We start from the raw sequence: 22,059 nt of genomic DNA on the forward strand, positions 1-22,059 counted from the left end.
CTATGTTGGATACAATCCCTCTTGTGAGTTACCCACTTTCCCTAAATGATATACAATGAGATGGGGAGAGTGGGTAGAATGCTTGATTGGCTTGTCCTTTATGGTAGTCTTTGTTGTGTGTTTTTCTATTGTACTATGTTTCTCTTTGATGTGTTTAAATGTTGTTATATTCTTTTATATGATATTTTTTGCTTTTTTGGTGCAAGGTGATAAATGAATCGAACTTGGTGTATTATTATTCTATATGTATCTCTATTATTCTATATGTTGTTTCATGTTATGTTTTACTTGTGCTATTGTTTATACATGTTTCCTTGTGTAATCTTCTTGGATCCATGACTTGGTAGCACTAATTCTTTTTGGTCTCTAGGTCATGGTCCAAAAGGATTCTCCTTTGTATTTCTCATGTGATCTTTCCTCCTTTGTGATTGTAGTTCTACTTTCTTTGGGGAATGATGTCAATTCATTTACAATAATATCATATATATATATATATATATATATATATATATATATATATATATATATATATATATATATATATATATATATATATATATATATATATATATATATATATATATATATATATATATATATATATATATATATATATATATATATATATTACCTTATCCTCATACCAACTCCATAGTAGGTAGATCTCTTTTTTGTTCTTTGTATGTTCATGTACTATTTCCCTTGATTTTTCTTCATCTGGGGGAATTTTGTAGTAGAAAACATAATCAATGGAGTTGTTTATGTTTCTGTTAAATCCATTGCTCCTATTAAAGTGTTAGTAATGAATTTAATGTAGGGACATATGTTCTGCTCACTTATTACACACACACACAATTTTCAATATATATATATATATATATATATATATATATATATATATATATATATATATATATATATATATATATATATATATATATATATATATATATATATATATATATATATATATATATATATATATATATATATATATATATATATATATATATATATATATATATATATATATATATATTCAAGATAACTTTTCTCCCTTTTGGATTAATAACTAATCCATAAGGCATGGATTTATATTTTAGGATATCTTGATCCCTCGAGTTTCAAATATTATTGATCCCTTAAGGTTGAAGGTATCCTTAAGATTGGATCTCTTTTGCTTTTACTCTTATAGAATAAAATATTCTTGAGGGTGAATCCTTGATGTGTTGACTAGTGAGTAGCCACATTCACTAGGTAGTTCAATTCCATCTTTCCAGCTACACAATTTCCTTGTGTGGTTCACAATGGGACATAATTTCTCATTGGGTGAGATAATCACAATATTTTTTCTTTTTTCTCTTTTTTATAGATGTCTCTCTTATTATCTTGGAGTTGATGAAGACTTGAGTCTCTAGGGGCTTAAGGATTTCTTTGTCTTTCTAATTTTAATTAGATTATCTTTTCATTACAATCTACTTTACCAAGAGTTTGCATCGAGTCCATACTCTTTCTAAAGTGGGGGCTTAATGTATCATCTTCAAATGGAAGCACTTCCATGTTAAGAGAATTTAGCCATTTGAGTAAGTAGTCTAGAGTCATGTCAAGCACCTTGAATGGGTCTTTGCATGTATCTAGCTATTTTCCCCCTATTCTACTTATCCCTCTCCATTTCTGGCCTATTTCTGACAAACTACATTATGAAACTAAGGACTTTGGCCTCTAGGTTAAGGATGACCTTTTAGGTCAAGGTCAACCTCGACCCTCACCTAGGTCAAGGACAACCTCAACCTTTACCTATGGAAGGGTTGACCTTGTCCCTGACACCAAGTCCTATTTTTAGTTTCTAGAAATTTTTGGGTTCATGGGCTATGAAAAGTTTCTTTTTCCACTTTTGAGTTAGTTTTTTTGGGTTTCAAAATGGTACACCTTAAAATTAAATTTAATCTAGGTCTATTATTAGGGGTTAAGGTTAAATGGGTTTTAATTCTCCTATGTCAGCCTTCTCTAGGAGTTAGTGCCCTAGATCACTGTATTAGGAAGCCTTCTTCCCTTATTTTGACAATCAATTATTCTATGAGCACATCCACTATCTATGAATAAGCATCCACCTACATGAAGTGAAGTTCTACTATCTATCAAGAATTCAAGCATTCAAGTGTTCAAGTATTCAAGATTCATCAAGGAGATCCATTGTTAGCCATTGAATAATTCTATCTCTTTGGAGTCCTCTTATTGAAGATTTCTCCATCCATATTCATCCAAGCCTTCTTCTATTCAATGATACATTAAACATTTGTGTTGAAGATCTAATGAAATTGATTTGAGATATCCTACATATATTTATACATATATTTGGAGCATGCATACTTTTAGAAACAAGGATTTCCATATAAGCAAGGTGAATAGTTCCATTTACTTTATTTATGCATATATTGTTTCAATTATATTTCAAGGTTAATTCCAAACTAGGGTTTTACTAAGGAATGCCCCCCATCCAACAAAAAAAACCATTTTTCTTGTAGATACAGGTGTGGAAGAGTAAATTGGGGAGAAAATTTAGATACCATTTCATCAAATTTTTGGGATTCATGAACAAAATTTTTATTAGAGTAGAAAAGGTCAAGGTTGACTTTTCAAGGAAAAATTCTACCTTAGGGCACAATTTTACCCCACCAAAATTGTCAAGGTCAACCTCCCTTCAAAAAGAAAAAATATTTCTAGGTTTTCTCTATCTTGACATTTCTAGTCTAGAACCAGTTGCAAAATTCCTTGAAACTAATCACAGACGTTAAAAATTAGCATTTTTCCTACTTCAAGGTCAATATTTGTCTTTCATCTATTTTAGGATTTGATTATATACTCACCTATGAATATAAAGAACACTAATTGAGCTTCTTTTCACCTTTTTTCTCCATCACTTGATCTATTTCTGCATTGAACACTCTCTTGTGTTTAATCAATTTGGATCATTCCTTTTGGAAATTAGGGTTGAGAGGAGGTTTCCATTTCTTTTCTATTCAAAAGGGTACACCTGATTATGGATTATGGTATGATAGATCAATTAATTTCACTTTATGTGCTTATACTAATGTGGATTGGGTAGCCGTATGGATGATAGAAAAAGCACCAGTGGTGGAGTATTTTTCCTTGGAGGAAGACTGGTTTTTTTGCTGAGCAAAAAACAAGACTATATTTCATGGAGTACAACAAAAGTAGAGTATGTGGTAGAAATAAATAATTTTCATGTGGATGAAGTAGATGTTGAAGGATATTGGGATAAAAAATTTAGATCATGTTATCATACATTGTGATAACACAAGCACTATGAGTATGTCTAAGAATCATTTATTGCATTCTAAGACTAAGCATATATCTATTAAGTATCATGTTTTGAGAGAGAAATTTGTAGAGAAATAAATCCCATTGGAGTATGTTAGTACAAAAGATCAAATTTAAAATATATTTACAAAGTCTTTTCCTAAAGATACATTTGAATACTTAACAGTATAGTTGGGGTTATTCCCCTACCTACTTCTAAATAGATGATGCATATATTGCATCAGTCCAATGGTTCATAGTATTGGATTGAATAAAAATGCATCTTGTATGGAAGAGTATCTATGATGAGTAGAGTCATATAGGACTCTTGATAGATGGTTGAGAACAATATCTTTGGATACTTGATATGGTTGAAGACATAGAGTAGATGATTGACATAATGAAGCCTTTGTCATTATTGTCAATGGGGAAGAGTATGCATGAAAAAAATCTCCTCAGTATGAATGGGGGAGAGCATGCATAAATAAGCATTTCATTAGTACTATGGGGGAGAGATTGCATAAAGAATACCATGTCTAGGGGAGAGAATGAATAATGGGAGAGAGATTGAGATCTCCTATGTATAAAGGTTTTAATGGGAGACACATTGAATGGGGCAGAAGTTAAGAGTTGTTTATTGTGAACAAATGATGCTGATCCTAAAGAAAGAGTGAAAAAAAAGTAGTGTTACAAAGGATTTTAGATTTTATTGATGAAGAGTATTTGAAAAGAAGAGAAAAACAACATCAACAATAGAGTGTTGTTTTGGTATTATTGGAACTTAGATGTTTTTCATCTATGTTGTCATCAATGCCAAAAGGGGAGATTTTTAGCATCGATGTTGATGGTATTCCTTTGGGGAAGTATCCCAAGCATTGGCAAGGCATGTGGAGATTGTTGGCATGAGTAACATGTTGCATTTATGACTACTTTCCATTGATGACAACCTAACATGGATTCTATAAAGACTAGCAGAGTAGTTGATAGAGATCAAGTTTGTACAAATAGAGAATTAATGTTAAAGTTGAACATGGTTGAGGACATGTTCTACATGGTGTCTTGATGACAAGGTTAAGTGTGCATGTAGTAAGTTGAAGACATATAAAAGATATGCTTGATTTACAAAGAGCAGTATATAAACATAGTTCTTTATAAGCAGTTTCTGATGGTTGGATTATATCTCTTTACTAAGATATAATCATGATATCTAAAGTTATACAATGACAAAGAATAGTTTAATGATGATATCAGCAAGTGTGCAAGGTCTAGAGTCACACGTGTAAAATTCTGTAAAGATTATGAGCTGACAATGTTATGTAATTATAAAATTATTAATTATCTTAATGTGGTCCTATTATAATTAATTGGGAAAGACTCAATGATAACTCAAGGAATTATTTTGAGAACTTTATATAAAGGAAAGTATTTTCCTTTACTATTAAGTAAATGTGTTGTTTTTAAGTTAGTGTGAACAAGAGCATAGTATTTGGTAAATGTGTGTAAGCAATTCAAGGGATTATTGGATGCAAAGTTGGTGATATGGTATTGAGATAAGAAGAAGAAGAGAAATCTAGTAAACATGAAAGAGGAAGAGGAAGTAAAAATATAGTTCATTTCTATTATTCTATAAGGAATAATAAAGAGACTAGTTGGACAGTGAGTTAGGTGGTCTTTCTCTTGAAGCTATTTGAAAAATGGGTTCATCTACCTTCTACAACTCCTAATAGGGTTGGAATTTCCTAACAGGGATTCAAAGCCTCTTAATAGGGACTGATATGTACTCCTAACTTTGATCAAGGGTTTCCCTAGTTAACATATTTGGTGTTATTGTGCATAAGTATCTTGTTGTGGTTATTGATTATATTTCTAATATGGTTAAGGATTAATAAGTTTGGTAATAGTCATAATAGTCATATAACTAATATACCCCCCCTCTCAATTATATTGGTGGACTTTATGCTTGAACATATAATACTATTGTTCTTGCATGGGATGCTCTGTTATCTTTTGTATTTGAGCATATTGCAGTGGCCACAAGAAAGACTATACCCGATAATAGGATTTTGAGGGTGATATTTGAATTTGGCAAGGTAGTTGCCTCTCAAGGTCTTGTAGGAGGGTAGGTTGTAGATGTTTTGTGTGAAGGAGATTCTTTTTTTTACCTTAAGACTCTAGAATTGATTCATAGACACAAGATTATTATGCTCTTGGAATGTTTAGTTTTAAGTGGAGAAATTCTTGGTGGTGCTACACAATAGAAGATCAAGAGAATAGTATGCTCACTATGTGGAGCTTCTATTTCAAGTTGTGGATGACACACTTGCCATCACTAAATATTTAGAATAATTGGGTAAGATAATGGGGAAAGATATGCTTATTGATAAGGTTACCTATCCCAAGTCGATGGGTCTAAAGAGTGAAACATAATTTTCTACCAAATTGGCATGTAAACCCAAGAAAGAGTTATCTTATTTTTTATTCATTGAAGGCTTCATCCCTGTTGGGTCTTGCATATTAGTTTTCATTCAAGAAAAACTAATGAACGAAATTGCAACAATGCACCATTTTTTTAAATACTCTAAAAATTAGGAGATTATTTTTGTAAGTTTGTATCATTTAAGGGCCAAAATACCAAAGGAAAATATTTCAATAATAATGGAATATAGTTGGTTATTGCAGTCCTATGTGGTTGATCTTAAACTACTTCTATTTTTTTATGGGTATAAACCCCAAATCAATAATTCTTTGAAATATCTTTCCATGGCTCCTTTTAGATTGGTTTGATGAAGGTTAAATTTTATGTTTGCTCTCAAAATTCCTCCTTTTTATTAATCATTCCTCAAGTTGTCATTAGTTTACCATAGCAAAACATTATCAATATAAACTTTCTAGGAATTTTCTCACACCATTTGAATGTGGTACTATAGACCCAAAGAAAATAAACTAATAATATTATTTTTTAATACAAAATTGGGATTTTGACCAGCAACTTTATAAGGAGGCACTGTGAGTTTAGGGACTCATTCAGTGAGCTCACATTAAAGAAACAAAACTATCATTTGAACACAATGTGAAGTTACTACATTGGGGGACATCGATGAATATGCCAAGGAATATGACATTGCTAAGATCATTAGTGGATTACTATATTTTAGGTAGAAGTTTATCCAAATAGTATTAGTATTACATGTAAACACTTGCAATTATATGACATTGAGATCAACCATGGAGACTTCCAACGATCTTAAAAGGAAAGTGAAGTGTTAAAAGTTTGAAACAATGCTAAGAGAACTCACACCCTACAATTGTAGTACCATTTTAGATGAACACCCCTAATAAAACATTTCTTCTATAACTTATATAAAATATTCTCATATCACTTGCCCACATGATTGGCTAAGTAATAATTTTGGTTGAAGAGGTTTTATACGATATCCCATCTATAAAAATTATGATTATAGCTTCCATTGCATATAGAAGAAAATACAAGAAAATAGAAAAGAAAATCAAAAATATTATGGAGGGTAAACTTAGTAAGTGAAATGAGTTTAGAAAACAAATAGAAATCAAAATAGAGATGGAGAAATTCTTACGAACATACCTTGTTTAGAAGAAATGCCCAAAGAAAATATTGATGTAGAAATCTCCACCACCACTATTGAGGGGGAAAACCGTAGAAGAGATCCCTTATGAGTTTTTTACATACACCTATATAGGGGAGATGTCATGATAGAGAACCCTACGTACTGGTATGAAAGGAATGTTGCTAACAAAAAATAAAATCTAGGGTTTATAAATTTACCTGCTTATGAGATGGTGTCACAAAAATCTCCTAAGAACTAGTAAAAATCCTCACATAGATCTACAATAAAGACACCCTAATAGCAACTATAGTCAAAGTTTTATTTTCCACCATTTTCTACCTTCTAAAATTGCTACCATGCTAGAATAACTAGAAACAAAGCCATTTATTATTGCATACACATAACATTGTAGGGGTAATAATATAATTTTTGCATGTAAGACAAGTTATTAATGGAAACAATCTCATCAACATCTATAAACATGATTTCTCGATATTTTTCCATTTGAGTCTAGAGTTCTCAAGATTTTCCAATTATGAGTCCAAATGGGAGAAGTTAGAAAATAATGCCCAGTTTCATTTAATGCAATGCGATCACAATTCCTTTTAAATACTATGAAAAACATGATTACAAAACCTATATTTTACATCCTAAAACCATTTTTATGGTATCTATTATTTAGTGTGAATCAAATTTTGATTGCAAGAAACTTCACAAGGAAGACCTATCAGCCAATTAAAAATAATAATAGACTTTAATATATTAGCACTTACACCAATTAGTACAAGGTTTTAGCCAATGTTGTTTATGAGTCTAGATTTCTATATTTGAGTCTAATAAATATAAAACTAAACATTCCATGTGCAATCTAAAGGTTATAAAAATTTTGATTTCAATTGGGGTGGGAAAATAATAGGAAATTAATGTGTAGGTAAATAGGTTGTTCTTTTGATTTAACTCTTAGATGCCCAAATTTGTGAACAATATCTGGTTACAACAGTTGGAAATTTGCTTCTAAAAAGACTAATCTTCCTCTAAATTTTTAGGTATAGCTCTCTATTGTAGTATGATTTTGCAAGGAATTATGTTTGTCTCTAATAAAAAATGAGGTATGTTCTTAACTCGAGAACAAGAGAGGTAAACCAAGCTAAGCCTAAATATGAACTAACTTAGGCAAGAATTGGTATTTTAAGATTGATTAAGTCTATGAATTCACACATCTTATAAATCCACAAGGCTTAAATATTCAGTAATGTATGCTAACTAAGAATATATTGATATCAGCAGGAAACTAACTACAGAGAAAGAAAGACTAACATCAAGGAAAAACCCAAAGGAATTTCTCTTGAACCTAAGATAACAATACTATCATCTTCAATTCCCTATCTCAAAATAGGGGAGTGAAGCTTTGTTCATTCCTTGATTTAATTTAGATGAAAGAGAAAACATAAAATTAACACAAAACAAAATGGAATAGACAATAATTGACACAAAATACCATTCAATTGCCTCTGCAACATCCAATATTTCACACCAAAAATTAGCTGACCTTTTATTAATTTTTCATTCTAATACATATAGGATTTCAAGATGACCGTTACAAAGGAATTTAAATTGGCTCATATCTTCAAAAATGACAAATGGCAAGGAACTAGTTTTTCCATTACAATCATCACATTAAAATATGAAAGGGTCATAATTTGAATCACTTCGCCTTCTTTCCCTTTTCTGATTTTTTCCTATAGGCCTTAGCAGCGACAATGATTGGAATCAATTCCTCATGCCTATATATATATACATTAGTGTATCTTAAGAGCCATTTAGAATTCTCTCTAGCTAAATCTTTGATAGCACTTAACTGGTCTTGTATTTCCTCCATGGTCATGTGTACACATCCACACAATTTTTGGAGCTCAGAGACTCTATTCTGGTAAGCAGAAGATATCCACATCAAACTATCTATGAAGTTGGAGAAGCTCATTTGCATGACAGTTGCTACAATGATTCTCTTCCCTTGTCCACTAGTCTATGAGTCTGTATGTAGACCTCTTAAGAGTTCATAATCTCTATCCTAATCCTTCTTCACTTTAGCTTCTATTTCCTTAAGCCCTTCATCTGCTACCATTTTCATCTTAGACTTGAATTGCATACTCTAGAGCCACTCAAATAAAGGCTCATCTCCTTTAGACAAGATCTTATCTTCAAAAACTTCCTTTTTCTTCATATGGGTAATCATCTTCACTAAAGAGACACAATCTTCACTCTTAGTTTTCTCTACTGCCAAGGTGGCTCTATTTGTCAAATTGTTGTCCTTCTCTATTTCTAGCCTCAGTATAGCATTGCCAATCTATTCTATAATGGCGAGTCCCTCCAACTTGAGTTTCCCACTCCACTCTCTACCAATTTTCCTAAATTTTTTATCTTCTTGGAGCTGAGAGATAAGTGCTTGGACATCAGTAGCAGTAGGATCACTAGTGATAGGCATTCTAGAGATGCTTGCCAACAAGGTGACCAATTTCTTGATGAAGCTATTTAGTTCATGGATTTTTTCCTTCATTCTGACCTTTGATAATTTAATACTTTCCATTTTTCCCTCTATTACCTCATTTTTTGACTTCCATAAGCCAATCTTGGTGTCATGTATGGCCTCCACAAGATCCATAGAGTATAAGGCAAAATCATTTGTAGACATATCTTTGATTCTTCCTTCTTTGGTAGGCCTTGCAATCTCCATTGTCAAATGCCCTATTTTAGAATCTTGATCAAGGATAGACAAGGTCTTCTACTTTTTGACCTTGCTCAATGTTGGTCTAGACAAGATAGCAAGAGAGAAAGTATCTTTGTTGGGAGCTCCTTCATCTCTCCTCTTTCTTTTTCTATCTAGGGTGTCCTCCAGCCATGAATTTGTGCCTATCACCTTGGAGGTAGTCCTAAGAGAGTGTATGCTAAACATCTTTCTCTTGACAGGGTTCATTGTCTTCATAATCAAAGAGAAAGGATTCTTTAGGGCCTATGAAATGAGCTTTGAAGAATTCAGTCCCTTATCTACCTCTAAAGTCTTCTTTGTTGCCTCATCAGATTTAGTTGACTCACTATCACTACTTCCTCCATCTCCCAAATCCACTACTTGCACTTGGGGACTACTCGAAAGGAGAAGTGCAACACTTCAGATGGAACTGGGCTTCTATGAGGCGAGAGGGAAAGAGTGGCTACACCATCTTTTGATTCCCTTGCCTTCTTCTTCTTAGCTTCTAAGAGAGTTTTTATCACTAAGAGGGAGCCATCCTGACAAGTCTTAGCTATGGAAATACTTTTGTTAGGAAGTTGATCTCCTCCATTTGATGGTTGAGTTGGCCCTTGGGTAATGGCCAAGGTTGCTCCTAATGTGCTACCCTAGGAGGACGAAGCTACTACAACTATTGGGGTAGCTTGAGTGGTTGTACTTTTTCTTGGACTCCTTCTAGTTGTAGTCCATTCGACCCATTTATCAGTCCTTTTGATAATATAAGCCATCATTATATCTAGCTTTTCCCCTAAATCCTCATAAGGTTCCAAGGTTATCCGAGTACCTCTTAGCTTGGTTAGGTAAGTGTTACTATATATGTTTTGACCATCATCTTCTACTCTTCTACATCAACATTGACTTTATACATTTTCACTTGATCAACTATCAATCTAGTGAAAGAACAATCATGGCTCTCAAACTCATCCTTGTAATTAGTCTAGTAGTCCTCAATGGTGGTAATGTACTTGATAACACTTCCAATTTTTAGAACATCCTTTGCGTACCCATTTGGATCAAACATGGGCCTCAATACTTCATACATTTCCAATTTAGACTTAATTTCAAACACCTTTAGCATGTTCTTAGCATCTGAACAAGTGTCACAGCTAAAGGCTCCCATCTTCATGGGAAACTCGTACCTATTCTTCCTCAGACTCTCACTCAACATGTTCACTTGAGTAGGTTTTTGCACAATCTTGATGAGCACAATCATATCATTGGGATATCTTGACAACTTCAAGGGGAAACCATCAAAAGCTGCAAGATGAAAATAAGAAAAGGATGAGAATTGGATGAAATAACTCCCAAATTGGCTGATGGCTTTCATGGCTTCAAGACTAAATCTCCTTTTTGGGTATCCCTGAAGCTCACTATAAATTCTCATAGGGAAAAAATCATTAACTTTCACATACTTTGCATAACTATTTTCTAATTGTAAAAATGGGTAAAACTCATAAGACTTCACATAATCAGGAAAATTTTACACTCTTGGGAGGCCTGGCCATAGTTGTAAAGATGCCAACATATAAATGAGGAAAGAGGACATATAGAATGTATTGTCAAACTTTGTGGCACGAAGAGCATTAGATAGAATCTCGCTTACCTCATGAGCCTAATCAATATATTGGGTGGCAGAAAAGATGACTTGCACTAGAAAGAAATAATTCTCAATGAAATTAAAAGATTCTATATCACCTTCCAATCTATGTAGGAGGACCAAGATATCAATAATCTCAAGTTTGAGATTAGTCCCAAATAGGGTCTTAGGGACCTTACTCTTAGCGCTCTGTGGTTTCTGGAACCATGTCTACATGATTTCCTTCCTTGAGATCATTTTCTTTGTGGAGAACTTAGAAATGGCTCCTCTGAATGTCAAATCTAAGAATTCCTCTCATTTCAAAACTTCTAGGCTATTCATCGTAGTTTTCCCATCGATTGAAATTAGCACTGTGTCATCTAGTAGCACAATTCACCTTGTGTCTAGGTCGTAATGATTTATACACTCATACATTAACTTTGGGGCCTAGATTGCAACCAAAAAAATAGTTGCCTTAACCAACCCACATCCTCAAAGCTTCTTAGTAATGGGATGAATCTACTCTAACTTCACTTTCTTTTGGAAATCCTCCATGTCATAAAAATGAAGGGACGTATCTATGATGTTCTGCAATTGGGACTTCATTTCGTTCAACCTATCAAAACTTGCAAATCTAGTTGCCATTATTTTGAGAATGAGTTTTGAATTTAAAAAATGAGAAAAATAGTTAATATGATAGATATTGTCTGTTTGAAAAAGTTTTGCACATTAGCAGAATAACAGTTCAAGAAAAAGAGTGGTAGTTTGTTCAACTATTCATGTTTCTATATATATGGGAGCCTTAATTCTTTTGTTGATCTTCAAAATTTGTGCCACATGAATGCATTGATGGAGAGATCCATTGAAATAGTAAATGCATATTTTTAATAGATATCTTGGGGTCTTTTCACTAGTATCTTTGGCCCAATAGTAACTTTCTATCTCCCCATACTTAGTTTCCCATTTTCCTTTAAGTTTCAGGAAGTTAACAATAGAGTACTTCGTGGGAAAATATCTGCTAGGTTGAATTTTTCTCATTAACTCTTTCCCGTAATGGTTAGATTCTTTATATTATCATCTTGAGATGTTTTATGCACAAATTGTGGGCCCAATCTGCTTACTACCTAGATATTATTTAAAATCTAGGAAATTGTCTTCATGGGTTGAAAACCCATTGAGGAGAAGACAATTTGTATTTTTCCACCAATGCTTCCCTTTTAATTGACCTTTAGAGCATTTTCCTTTTTGGGTTCAGAAATATCTAAGTGAGGTGTGAAAATTCTATAGGGGCCCACTTATTGTATCTTTTCCTTTAGATTTGCCTTTTGTGGAAAACCAACTTCATGGGTTGGAAACCTGCTAAGGAGAAGTTCATTCTGAGTGTTCTGCCAGATCTAACTATGAAAATTGTGATGAATCTTTAACATTCTTTGAGGGAATAATAGTAAAGGGAAAATGGATTCACCATAGGGTACCTTGCTATTTTCTTATTTTTTATCCATATCTATCATTTGGTGCCCTTCGCAAGAAATCATCTTCATGGGTTAGAAACCTGCTGAGGAGAAGATGAGTTCTAGAATTTTACAAGCTTCTAATTTTTTTCATAAAGTGATAGGCCAAAAGTGGATATAACTTTTAAATGATCATTGTATGAGCAACATGAATCTCCATCAGATTAGGCACTAACCTATCCATAAGATGACTTTGACAAAATGGAGAACCACCCAGCTACGAGATGTGGAGAATGGAAAAATGAGAAATCTGATGGAGACTCATTCCACCTAACGAGACTTAGACCTAGACTCAAACACAACTAGGAACTCACTAAATCACAAGCAATCAATTTTACTAATTAGTTAGAGGATGAAAAGTGGGGCAACAATTGGCTATGTCTGGGGACTTAGACAATCCATGTCCAAGTGAGCAATCCAAAATCTCTAGTTTCATAAAAGTAAAAGGGGCTACACAACAAAACTAAATCAAGGAAAAATAAGGGAATGAGGGAAACAAGGGAAACCTAACTAGGAAAACAAGAAAGGGAACTAAACAGAGCTATAGTACAATACATGGGTTACCTATTTTCAGTTTTAAATTTGATAGAGCTTTAAATCTTGACCATTGTATGTTAGGGGCAGTAACTCACCATCCAGATATGCCAATTTAAATGAATTTTTCCTAAAGGCATGATGAATAGTGAATGGGCCTTTCCATAGAGTATCAAACTTCTTGTGCATACCTTTTGGTGCCTTTCACTTATCCCAAAGTACTACACTATATCCTATCATGAACTTCCATGGTCTCGTCGTCTTATCAAATAGGTTATTCGGTATCATGTGATGTGGTCTATGATTTCTTCTCTTTCTTCTTTGAGTTTTATCAAGTACAAGATACTCTTTTTCAATCCATCTTTATAGATGTTATCTTCAATTACTATTCTCAGTTTTCTCGTAGCCAATTCTAGAGGTAATGGAAGATTAGATTCAGTCCCATAAACCAATTCAAAAGGAGAGATGTTGATTTCCCTCTTAGGGGTCACCTTATCTTCCCAAAGTGCTTCGTGAATCTTCTTGTGCCAAGTTTTTTGATTATCCAACATAAATTTCTTAATAATATTCATTAAATTCTTGTTACTAGATTCTGCTTGGTCATAGATGAATCACTAACTATGATGCCATGCTTGAAAAAAAACTCAATGATCTCAACTAAAGAAAAATATGCCACATTATCTATTACCAATTTTATGGGTACACCAAATCTAACCAGTATGTTCTCCTTCATGAATTTGCAAACTCCCTCAAAATTCATTTTCTTGGTTTCTTTGGCCTCCATCCACTTGGTGAAGTAGTTAGTCATAGTTATAATGTATTGGTGACTAGTGTTGGATGTTGGATTGATAGGACCAATGAAATTGAGGCTCCATTGTTGGAAATGTCCTTCAATGATGACTAGTCTAAGAGGCAAAATGGTAGCTATGGTCTACCTATGAACATCTTACATTTTTTGCATTTTGACACCTAGGAGTAGGCATCCCTAAACATGTCAAGCCAATAGTAACATTGTCTTAGTATTTTGAAAGCCATGATAGAGGATGAGAAATTTCCACCACATGCTTCATCATGGAATGATCTCAACAACTTTTCTTGTTGTTGTTTATCCACACATATGAGAAAAGTACCATCTATAGCTCTCTTAAACAATTTATCATCCCAAATTATGTATTTGGTAGCTTTCAACTTGAGATCTCTTCTTCTTTTTTTATTGTCATACCTTCAAGACATTCTCCATATGTTACTAGATAAGTAACATTCTCAAATCAAGAGTCTTGTAGGCCTACTACCAGAACTAACTACTTCTCTCCCAACTCTTTTGGTTCTTCAGAGATTCTTTTTTTGTGATTACCTTGCATAAGGAATTTCCCCTCACTAGCTTTAGGCTTGATTTCAATTTCATACTCTTACATTTTTGCTATCCATGTTCCTCTGGCATTGCACCCTACATCTTGTTTTGTTAACACACTTTTTACTGCTATGTCAGGTACATAATCCATAGATTGTGAGTGCAAGATATAGAACCTAAAATTCTTTAGTGCCTTGACCACTGCAAAGGCATGTTTTTTGATTTGAGAGTATATGAATTTTTAGAGGTATGCTCATGAAGGCAATAGGAGCTTCTATTTCTTCTTTGTCATCTTGCATAAGGATGGCTAACAAGGTGTGTTTAGAGAAGTAACAGTAGATAATGAAATCCAATTTATAGTCCAGATGACATAGGACTGGAGCATTAGCAATAGTAATCTTTATATTCTAGAAGGCTTATTTCCCACCTTTATTCCATTTTAAACTTGCCTTTCCCTTCATCATATCCACAATACACTTAGTGGTTTCTACAAAGTCTAGTACAAACCTCCTGAGGAAATTCACTTGTCTAAAGAATGACTTAACTTCTATTTTGTTTCCTGGTAGGCTTAATCTTTGAATGGCTTCAACTCATTCAGGGTCGATTATAATGCCTACTTAAGAAATGATATGACAAAGTAGTTTTGCCTCTATCACATAGAAAACAGACTTTTTGGGATTTAGTGAGATTCTGTGTTCTTGACATCTTTGCAATACCTTCTTCAAATCTTCTATGTGGTTTTTCCTCTTCTTTGAAAATGCATTGAGATCATCTAGGTATATAACAATAATATGGTCCTTTAGATCAGAAAAACATTTACTCATACACCTTTAAAACATGGCACAGACATTGATGAGATCAAAGGCAATTTTATGATATGTGAACGTACCCAAATGAGTGGTGAAAGTTGTTTTGTGTTGATCTTTCTGTTCCACTTCTACTTGATTGTATCCCAAGAACCTATTGAGCATGGATGTGATTTTGGCTCCAGCCACTATTTGTAGTAGGTAATCCATGTTAGGAAGAGTGAAATTTTCTTTCAAAGATGCCTGGTTCAAATTCCTAAAATCTATGCAAATCCTTATTCCTTCATTCTTCTTCCTAACTGGTACTATATTAGCTACCCAGGTGGAGTGATGAATACAATAAATGATTCTTTCTTTCAACATCTTATCAACTTCTCAGAATATAGCGTCTTCTACTTTCAGATTATAATTCCTCTACTTTTGTTAGAAAGGAACTGCATTAGGTTTTAGTGGAATCTGATGTTTTGTTTTCCCACCCCTATAGCTTTTTAAATCTTCATAATACCAAGCAAAAACATCTTGATATTCTATAAAAAATTGTTTGGCAGCTTCCTTCTCTTTAGGGGAGCAACACTTTCCAATATTTATCATCTTATGACTTTATGCATCTCCAATATTCATCCCTTCATATTCACCAATAGTAAGACCCTTTTTTGTCCTCTTTTTCTTTATGTAGGCATCATGCCTATTAAATAGTTTTTCCAAAGATACAAAGTACGAGCGAATGATATTACCTCACAATTGGACTTCATCAGTTTGATCTTCTTTTTTCTTATGGTTAGGGTCATATTTATTTCCTTCATTGGGTTGGTTTATGCGTGTAACTTTGTTATTGTCTAATAACATCTATAAAAAAATTTAATCTTCAAAAAGTTGCCAGAATTTTGTGTTGTTAGGAATAGAGGCTCGATACACAATTTCCACTTGATACTTTTAATCTTTGAATTCTAGGTGAGGAAGCAATAAGGAGGCAAAAAAACTAGTGAATCTTCTTTAGTATTCATTTATCTTGGAACTAATTCAATAGAAAATGCATCTATGCCTTCTATTTATTCTAGACCCTATTTCCATAGTTTTTTAACTTATGGTTCATTACAGAGTACTACCCCTTAATTTGTCTCACAATGGGTTCTGCATCACCTAGAGCTTTTAGAATCTTTATTCCTTTTTCCTTCACAGCTATTATACCAAGTAATAGAGCTTTGTATTCCACAGTTTTATTTGTATTCCCAAATTCTAGTTTGAAAGCAACGGGTTTAAGTTCTCCTTTAGGAGGTACCAACACTATGCCTGCACCAAACCTCAACAAAGAACAAATTCCATCAAACTCCAATGTCCATATAGAGGATGACTCTTCTTCTTCACTTAGGATTTTCTTTCTCAAATTTTTGATTTCTTGCTCATTTAGAGCATCTTCGGTAAACAACATGTAATTGCTGAACTCTAGTTCTTGATAGAGAATCTGGGCTTTAGGATCATCTAACTTTAAGATAGTAAATTTTTCTTTTTCTTCAGGTTCCAACTTAACCTTCTTGCTTCCAATAGGTATGACTACTCAAGGCCAGTCTAATTTTATTTCTCCCCCTAGATCTCTACAAAAACTTTTTCTTAAGTGTAAGCCACAGCTTGCTGGAATATTCACAACCAGGATAGTCAATAATAGTTTCTTTTTTGGATGAGAGACTAAAGCCACCTGAGAATCTTTGATTTTTCCAAGTAATAGGACTTGTTTATAAACCATGGAATAACATCTTCCATGAACTTGAGTGAGGGTGAGGCCCAAGGCTCTAGCTACAAAATAAGGCATCACATTGTCTAACACACCTGAATCTATTATGAAATTATTTAATTTGTATTCGTTGATGTATAGTGATATGTAGAATGGGTCGAGTTTTTGCCTAGGAAAAGTCACTAAGACGATTGAATCTTCTTGATCAAAAAGGTTAGACGTCAAAGGTTCATCTTCTTTCTTAATGGTAACATTATGATTCAAATCCAAAGAACCTCCTTTACAATGATCTACTAATCTCTTTAACTTAGAAGGATGATATTTTAGATAGTCATGGAAGAGATTTGGATCTTTGACTCTTTATAAAATTGGATGAAATCAAAAGGGCTCTTTTCCTTACCTGTTTGAGATGTCGATGTTCTTTGATCAATGTGAATTTTATTTGATGAAGAGGTGGGATCACTTTTTGGAATATGATTGGAAGATTGTTTTTTGTTTGTTGACTCTGGGTTAACACTATGTATGAAGTTCCATCAATAGTTTCATAGCATTCACCCTTCGGCTCAGAGTCCAATTCATACTCAAAAAATAAATTTCTAGAGTTGCCATTTGAGTAAAAATCTTACTGAGAGAAAGGAGTTGTAGTATTCAACTCATTAGTGGATAACAACTGCATTATACAAGTTACTTCTAGGTAGATTTCACTATCATGATCTATTGTCAAATGAAACATGCACATATTCTATTTCTTAGGTGTTGCTTTAATTGCCAACCTTGGCTGTGAATCTGTAAGCTATGGGAATTTTTTATCATTGTTCCTCTCTGGCAAATTTTGATAGTTCCATTGGCAAGAGTGATTAAATCTAGGTAATTACCTCTTTATAGACACCAACTCATTTGACAACTTCTGAATCATTTCATTAGATGAAGTAGTATTTCTAGAACTTCCCTTGATTTGAAGTTCTCATTTCCATTTCCTAGTGGAGATCAAGTCATCTTCAAATTTGACCACCTTCTTTTTTGTATTTGCTAAATCTACAAGATTTGACTTCCTTAAATCATAATTGATATATGATGGCATTTCACTTATGAAGAATATTTTTAGATTGCCAGTAGAGGGTCTATCGGTAGTGGGAATCCTATTAGTAATCTTATTAAAAGTTGCAACAAAATCCCTCATACTCATGGTAGGTTTCTTTTTGATAGATTTCAATTGCATTAATTGGATGTGCTCATCTTTTTCCATTTTGAATCTTGTTTCAAAGGCTATTCTCTAGTTGTCCCAGTTTGTGACTAAGCCATCATCTAAATGATAAAACCAATATGCTACATTTTCCATCAAAGTTTCTAAAAATAGCCTTGCAACTACATCTTAATGAGATACTCCTAAGATGTGAGTAGCAATGAAAAAGGCCTTAATATGTTCATTAGTAGTCACTTTCCCATCACTTGAAAATTTAGGAAAGTTCTTCCTCAAACCAAATGGGAGTGGGTGATAAGTTTTTAGTGCTAATGGACCTATCATCATGGCCTAGGGAGCAACCATGATTGTTCTAGCAAGGTATGGCAGAAAACTGACAATTGGAGTAGCAGTTACTCCATGCAAGGCCAATACCTGGCAAGTAGTATGTGAAGAACTTTGATTTCTAACTGGTGAAGGTGGTCTACTCTAAATTTTCTTGTCACCTTTTCACCTAGGAGTTTCTAAGATGGGGATATCAAACTCTATAAGTTTTTCAAAAATAGGGTCTTTCCCACCTTGTTCTTTGGTACTTCTAAGGAACCTTTCTTGTTTTGGGATGCTAGATTAATTTCACCTGTGGGCTTTGCATTCTAATTTTCTTTCTTCTCTTTAGATTTCTCTCTTCTGAACAACTCTTTCTAATAATTCAGCCCTAAATTATTCTTCTTCCAATGTTTGGATAGCATTAATATAGTGTTTTTAATTCCTTTGATTTCTCTAAATAAATGTGTTAAGGGATGAGATTATATCTTCCTAGTCATCTTGGAATCCAAGATCAAGTTGGAGTACTAGGACTATGTTCTCATGAAGTTGTACCATTTTCCCCCATGTTATAGGTTCATTAATCAAGCGACTATTTGTCTCTCCAGTAGATTCACCAAAAATCTATTGGCTAATAGATTGTTATTTCGATTTAACTCTTAGATGCCCAAATTTTTGAACAATATTTGGTTACAATAGTTGAAAAGTTTCTTCTAAAAATACTAACCTTCCTCTAAATTCTTACATACAACTCCCTATTGTGGTATGATTTTGCAAGGAATTATGTTTGTCTCTAAGCTAAAATGAGGTATGTTCTTAACCCAAGAATGAGAGAGGTAAACCAAGCTAGGCCTATATATGAACTAACTTAGGCAAGAATGGGTATTTTAAGATGGATTAAGTCTATGAGTTTACACATCTTATAAACCCACAAGGCTTAACAATTCATTAATGAATGCTAACTAAGACTAAACTGATATCAACAAGAAACTAACTACAAAGAAAGACAGATAACATGAAGGAAAACACCAAAGGGTTTTCTCTTGAACCTAAGATAACAATACTATCATCTTCAATTTGTTGTTTCAAAATAAGGGAGTGAAGCTTTGTTCATTCCTTGATTTAATTTAAATGAAAGAGAAAACATAAAATTAACACAAAATAGAATGGAACAGACAATAATTGACACAAAATACCATTCAATTGTCTCTGCAACATCCAATATTTCACACTAAAAATTAGTCGACATTTTTATTAATCTTTTATTCTAGTACATATAGGATTATGAGAAGACCATTACAAAGGAATCTAAATTGGTTCATCTCTTCAAAAATGACAAATGGCAAGGAACTAGTTTGCCCATTACAATCATCACATTAAAATATGAAAGGGGAAGAATATGAATCACTTCACCTTCTTTCCCTTTTTTGACTTTGTCCTATAGGCCTTAGTGGTGACAATGATTGGAATCAATTCCTCATGCCTATGTACATGTATATTAGTGTATCTTAAGAGCCATTTAGAATGCTCTCTGGCCAAATCTTTGACAACACTTAACTGGTCTTATATTTCCTCCATGGCCACATGTACACATCCACCAATTTTTTGGAGCTTAGAGACTCTTTTTTGGTGACCAGAAGATATCCCCGTCAAACTATCTATGAAGTTAGAGAATTTTGTTTCCATGAAAGTTACACCAATGATTCCCTTCCCTTTTCCAGTAGTCTATGAGTCTATATGTAGGCCTCTTAGGAGTTCATAGTCTCTATCCTGATCCTTCTTCACTTTAGCTTTTGTTTCCTTAAGCCCTTACTCTTCTACAATGATCATCTCATACTTGAATTGCATACTCTAGAGCCACTCAAACAAAGGGTCATCTCCTTTGGGAAAGATTTTTGCTTCAATAGCTTCCTTAGTCTTCATATGGGTAATCATCTTCGATAAAGAGACACAATCTTCACTCTTGGTTTTCTCTAATGCCAAGGTGGTTCTATTTGCCAAAATGTTGTCCTTCTCTATTTCCAACCTTAGTATAGCATTCCTAATCTATTCTATAATTGTGAGTCCCTCCAACTTGAGTTTCTTGCTCCATTGTCTATTGATTTGCGTAAAGTGTCTATCTTCTTTGAGCTAAGAGATAAGTATTTGGACATCGACAGTAGTAGGATCACTAGTGATAGGCATTTTGAAGATGCTTGCTAATAGGGCGACCAATTTCCTGATGAAGCCATTTAGTTCATGGATTTCTGCCTTCATTCTAACCTTTGATAATTTAAGACTTTCTAGCTATCCCTATATTACCTCATTTTTTGACTTCCATAAGCCAACCTTGGTGTCATATCTTTCCTCCCTGAGATCCACAGAGTGTAAGGCAAAATATATATAGACATATCTTTGATTCTTCCTTCTTTAGTAGGCTTTGTGATCTCCATTTTCAGATGCCTTATTTTAGGATCTTGTCTGAGGATGAAAAAGGTCTTCTAATTTTTGACCTTGTTCAATATTGATCCAAAGAGGATAGCAAGAGATAAAGTAACTTTGTTGAGAGTTCCTTCATCTCTCCTCTTTCTTTTTCTATCTAGGGTGCTTCCAACCATGAATCTATACCTATCACCTTGGAGGTAGTCTCGAGAGAGTGTATGTTGAACATCTTTCTCTTGATAGGGGTGATTATCTTCATAATTGAAGAGAAAGGATTCTTTGGGGCCTGTGAAATTAACTTTGAAGAATCTAGGCCCTTATCTACCTCTAAAGTCTTCTTTGTTGCCTCATCAGATTCAGTCAACTTGCTGTCACTACTTCCTCCATCTCCCAAATCCACTACTTACACTTGGGGGCTACTCAGAAGGAGAAGTGAAACATTTCAGATGGAACTGAGCTACTATGAGGTGAGAGGGCAAGAGTGGCTACACCATCTTTTGATTCCTCCGCCTTCTTCTTCTCAGCTTCTAAGGGAGTTTTGACCACCAGAAGGGAGCCATTCTGACAAGTCTTAGCTATGGAAATACTTTTTTTGGGAGCTTAATTGCCTCCATTTGATGGTTGAGCTAGCCCTTGGGTAATGGCCAAGGTTTTTCCTAATGTGCCACCCTAGGAGGAGGAAGCCATTGCAATTGTTGGGGAAGCTTGAGTAGTTGTACTTTTGCTTGGACTCCTTCTGGCTGTTGTCTATTTGACCCATTTATCAGTCCTTGTGATAATCCAAGCCATCATTATATCTAGCTCTTCCCTCGAATCCTCATATGGTTCCAAGCTTATCGGAGTACCTATTAGCTTGGTCATGTAAGTGTTACTATATATTTTTTGACCATCATATTCTACTCCTTCTACATTGATATTGACTTTATACATTTTCACT

At 33.8% G+C, this 22,059-nt stretch overlaps 1 pseudogene; it reads left to right on the forward strand.

Moving 5' to 3' along the window:
• Positions 1–5,839, forward strand: part of LOC149533013 (geranylgeranyl pyrophosphate synthase, chloroplastic-like) — a 61,127-nt pseudogene extending 55,288 nt beyond the window's left edge.
• Positions 5,840–22,059: the final 16,220 nt, after the last annotated feature.

The sequence above is a fragment of the Cupressus sempervirens genome, chromosome 10 (genome assembly GCF_028749045.1).
Source record: "Cupressus sempervirens isolate cs-2001-9-10 chromosome 10, ASM2874904v1, whole genome shotgun sequence".
Taxonomy (NCBI): domain Eukaryota; kingdom Viridiplantae; phylum Streptophyta; class Pinopsida; order Cupressales; family Cupressaceae; genus Cupressus; species Cupressus sempervirens.